This window comes from Mustela nivalis (assembly GCF_964662115.1).
Source record: "Mustela nivalis genome assembly, chromosome: X".
NCBI lineage: Eukaryota > Metazoa > Chordata > Mammalia > Carnivora > Mustelidae > Mustela > Mustela nivalis.
Window position 1 is genome coordinate 4,303,169 of NC_139040.1, and position 5,155 is coordinate 4,308,323.

Consider the following 5,155-nt stretch of genomic DNA (forward strand, 5'->3'; position numbering starts at 1 on the left):
GGACCCACGTCCAAGCTTGGTTCCCAGCCGTCCTCCCTTGCTGTATACACGGGGGCCCGAACTCTCCCGATTTCCACTGGCTTCCTTTTCTGCAGTATCAGACTCCTCTCCCTCAGGGACCTTCTCCCACTGGGACTTGTGGTGTTAAAGTCACTCCACTGGTCTCCCTCTGCTGTGAACTCTGATGCCTGGAAACAAAACCCATCTCCCAATGCTTCCTGCCTACTGGAGCCTCTGGACAGGGAGGCCCGTGTGGGAGGGAGAGGCAGCCTGCAGAGAGACAGACTTGTAGAGACTGGAAAAGCAGGGTTCAGGCTGTGTTCCCGAAATGAGCCAAACAGGTCCTTTGGTGCACGGGCCCCTAGGCGGTGGATTTCACCAGAGCGGACTGCCCCCGTCGGCTCAAACAGCCCCCAGCGCCCAGCTCCGATTTTCTTTCACATGGGCAGCTCTTCCAAGTGTAGCTTAGAGGAGCGGTTGGCCTTTTGGAGCCCGCCTGTCGGCCACATTCCGGCAAACCTCACCCCGACTGCTAAGATGACAGGAGATAGAGCTTTGTGGTTCTCACACCCCAAGCCAGTCCCCGAGCTGCTGAGCTGAGCCCCCTGCCCAAGCAGTCCCTTCCCTGGCCTTTGTCCATTAACCCACCGGGCCACGGCGGCAAAACGCCATGGCCAGAGTGGCCCAGGAATGCGGGACATCGCTCGCTCTCCCGGCGCTGGAGGCTGGAAGCGGGAGGTGCCAACAAGGGGCCAGCAAGGAGGAGTGAGCACCCTCTCCTGGTTCGCAGCGCCCACCTTCTCGCCGCATCCTATCATGGTGGAAAGGGCTAGGGAACCTTCTGGGGCCTCTTTTACCAGGTTGTATTCCCATCCACGAGGCTTCCACCTTCAGGACCTAAACACCTCCCCCAGGCCCCACCTCCAAAGCCATCATCTTTGGTGCTCAGGATTTCCACAGATGTATTTGGGGGGGGGGGGGACTCGCCGAGCGTGTAGCACTCCACCGTGCATCGTGAACCCCCTGACCGTAAGGGCCTGGGCAGTGTCACAGCTCCCCTGTAATAGGACTCCGGGCCCACGCCACCCGGGACAGCCTGCTGTGTGCTGCTGCCTCTCCTGGCCCTGTCCTCTAACTGGGTCAGCCCCCAGTCCCTGGAGGCCCCTGCAATTTGCGCCTGAGCTCCTGGGAGATCCCAGGTCTCAACCTTAGCGGCCGCTGTGGATCCAAGATGAGGTGCAGGGTTTCTAGCTGTCAGCTAGGGGGTCTCTAAGGATGGCGAAGCAAAAAAGGCCTCTGCTGGAGCCATGCCTTGACTTGGCACAGGAAAGCCACTGACTCTGTCAGACCCGGGACTCACAAAGCCTCGCGGGCTGGCTCGAACGCCGAGCCAAACCTGAACGCGCGCACTGGGGGCGGCCCTGTGCAGCCTCAGCGTCAGCTGTGCTGAGAGGACAGCAAGCTAAGCGCCAGGGACAGATCTTGAGCGCTGGGATCCTTGCACATGTGGGACAGCCCTCTGCGAGGCCCAGATCTGTCCAAGTATCTTGCGTGCGGTCGCAGACCGTGAGGGTCCCTCCCAGATGTTCAGGATAGAGGCTGGTTCTCTCCTGCAACCGAGGCATTGCTGCCTGTGGGCGCGGCATCCCGGACACAGACCAGTGAGTGCCCTCCTAACTCGGGAGGCCTCCACACGCCCTGCCCTGATCCAACACAGCCCGCTCCGCCTTGGCCTCATCGGCAGGCCTAGCCGGGCTGGTTGCAGTCTGCGACAAACACTGCTTGCCTGAGTCCCTCCCGCTTCCCCAGCTGTACCCACCAGGCCGTGAGGGTGTTCGGTCAGCCTTCCCGGGAAGGCTTTGCTCTTTCCTCTCCCCCTCACGGGAGAAGCGATGTACACCCATCGCCAAAGCCGTCGGAAATTCAGCACGTCATCCCCACCACCCCTCGACAGTGACGAGTCTTTCTGGTTCCCTTCTATGACGGTACTGGTCTGTGAAAATGCTTTCGTGCCCGCCACATAGGAGCCTCCGGACAAAAAGGCCTGGGAGAGAAGAGGGGTTGAGGGAAACAAGGCAGTTTGATCGCTGGACGACACACTGATTTGCATATCTGGAAGAAAGGCAAGCCCCACACCCAGGACATGTGGGGCGGGGGTAGGGCTCTGTGATCCTGGGGTTCCAGAAGTGCTCCTGGAAGCCTTGTCCCCTCCCGAGAGATGCTCCTGTGCTGCCCCCAGAGCTGCCACAGGGCGCACAGTTCAAACCCACCTCGGAGCCTGGGAGCAGACAGACAGCAGTGTGACAGGGCCAGGGTGGGGGGGAGGGGCTGCGTGGGAGGAGGCAAGCGGGAGAGGGGAACCTCCAGCAGCACAACCACAAGTCACCTCACTTCTACCATTCTCCACCCGGAGACCACAACACATCCCACAGGGTCAAGGCTCCTGCCCACCAGGGGGTCCAGCCCCACTGCTACCAGTCCCAAGCCCTGGGTTGCTCTGGGCGCTTGGGACCAAGGGGCTCTAAGGCACAGGCTCCCGGAGCCCGTCCTCCGCTTCCCCACACGGGCTGGAGCAGCTCCAGGCGCTCAGGCACACAAGCCCCTCACTGGACCCCCGGCTGACCGTACAAGGCCATCGCCCAGGAACACCCGACCCGAGAGCTGCAGAGGCCACAGGTGGTGGGCAGGGGTGCGCGCACAGTGTCCATCCCTCTGGGTGCGCCTCTCCCCCTGCATCTTCATGTCTTATGTCCCATGTCCCATGTCTCATGTCCCACCTGGAATCTCTCGAGCCTGTCCCTCTGGGGTTTCATGGACGCTCCCTCCTCACTCAGTCTCCAGCCCCCTCAGCCCTCCCCCGCGGTCAGGGGGTCCGGGGACCGAAAGCTGCCACCCTCCAGTCACCTGGCCCGTTCTCCTGGCAACCAGGCCCCCACGTAGGTGTTGCCCAGAGTTACCTCTGGACCTAACAAAAGTCACCTTCTTCACTGCCCACACTTTGGAATTATGAGGGTTTGAGGAACTCAGAGTCAGGGCTCAGGACCAAGACCAACTAGAAACGAGACATGTACTGTGGTCATTGAGTGACCAACCCTATATCTTCCTCATGAATCACGGTATCACACCTCCGTTCCACACTCTCTGAATCCCGCTACTGTGACCATGGGCCCACAAAGGACTTTTGAGTCCCAGCCTTCAAGTCCTTGACTGCACACTCAGAATTGGGATTGCTGGCCCATACAGAAATTTCCATCTCTGCTTTTTTGTGGCCCTGCCCCATGCTTTCCCACAGCAGCTGTTACCAGGTTCCATTCCCATAAGAGTGTACAAGGGTTCTGATTTCTCCACAGATCCAACGTCGGAAAGGCCACAAAACTCTTTCTTGTGCTCAAAATTTCTGATGCAGGTGGAAGGCAGCAAACACTCTTCCTTCCTGTCACAAGAGAGTGCTCGGGCTTCTCCAGGATCCAGTGTGTATTCTCAGAGCAATCCTCCATTCCAGACTTGCCCCCACACCGAAGGCACCCCTTCTCCATGCAGGAGCACGGTCACAGCACAGCTAACTGGCGATCACCTGGGACCAGAAGTAATCCTGGGGACCAGACGCCCCAGCCACCTGGGCTCATGGCATTTCTCCTGCGGTGCTCACGGCGAGAGCTGCACCCCGCCTTCCTTTCTCCACTTCTTCTGCAGCTCTCGGGGCAGCCCTCCCCAGCTTCCCACTAGGACTGGGGCTGCTCGACACAGACTTCTGTGGCTGCGAAGTGTCCTGCTTCTCCTAGTGTCCTCCCTGCTCAACCACAGGGCCTTCCAGAAAGCAGAGCTCAGTGCATGTCTGGCAATCAAGGAGCCAGCCAGCAGGGCTCCTTCTGTGCAGAGAGAACATTTCTCCTCCATTCTGGAAGAAGCAAGCCAGGGCAGGAGCCCGCGCGTGTGTGCCTCTGGCATTTACACAATGATAGACAGAAAGGCATCAGAAGCAAAAACAAACTTTCCTTTTATTTCTCTATTTCCTGGCCCCATCAATTCGCTCCTCCTTTCTTTCGACTTTTCATTCCATCCCTCCAAACGTGTTGTGATTTTGAACAGGAGCCCAAACAAGGAGACAGCGGGTCCGCCGGTTTCCAGGAAATGACAAAACTGACAAATTCATAACTCTTGAACTGTAAGGACAAACGCTGTGGGGGGATGTCACTCACACACTCAGCCGCTGAATCAGATGAACCCTCCTACAGCAAGGAACCCTACTGGAGAGCTTCGCCAGGGACACCAAGCTCTGAACTTGGGAGGCATCACAGGGAACCGCCCCGCCCCGCACCCCCCAAAGGAGGCTCTTTGCCCTGCATATTCCCCCCAACCCTCTCTGACCCTGCACTTAGAATGCCAGGGATCTCTCTACACCCGCAGGCACACACGCGCACACACACACACACACACAAACACACACACACAAACACAGAAACAGGGAAGAACCAAGAAACAGCCTCACTTCGTGCCCGGCACCCTGCAGGACAAACTGCCGACCCCGCCAGAGCCCGGACCGCACCACAGCCGCTCCTGGGGCTCAGGACCCCTCTTCCTCGTGGCTCACAGCCTCTTCAGAGGGGGCCAGGGAGGGAACCGGCAGCCCGGGATAGACCCGCAGCAAATACTCCAGCACCTGCATCCTGCTGGTTTCCATGTGGGCCCTGGGACCCCACAGGAACTCGTAGCGGGCAGGGTCACAGCCGGGCACCTGCTGGTACTCCAGGTACCCTTCCTGCACCCAGACGTTGGTCAGGAGCTCCCGGGGCTCCCCGAAGATGATGTGCTCCTCGCCGGCATACACCCCCATGACCCCCAGCGCTTCCCACACCACCTCCTCGGGGGCACGGTCGCCCTCCAGGAGGATCACCCCCAGGAGCACCACCAGGAGGCCGGTCTTGGGCAGGCCCTGCTCACCGCTCAGCATCGCATCGCAGGTGAGGCCCAGGACGGTGACCAGGACGTAGGAGTGCTCGCTGGGGTCCACTTCCTTCACCTCCACGCCGAACACCAGCCGCATGCACTCGGACGCCTGGCCCAGGATCCCGGGGAAGGCGGCCTGCTCATCCTCGCCGACGATCGCCAGCATCTCCGCCTGGCTGGTCGGCTGCTTGGTGCGAAACTTTTGGAG

The 5,155-nt window shown here is 60.0% G+C and overlaps 1 pseudogene across 1 annotated transcript; it reads right to left on the reverse strand.

Moving 5' to 3' along the window:
• Nucleotides 1–4,182: 4,182 nt before the first annotated feature.
• LOC309856240 (melanoma-associated antigen 4 pseudogene) lies at nucleotides 4,183–4,935 on the reverse strand (annotated as a pseudogene). The gene has a single exon. The product of its transcript is annotated as a melanoma-associated antigen 4 pseudogene (transcript).
• Between the last annotated feature and the right edge of the window lie 220 nt (nucleotides 4,936–5,155).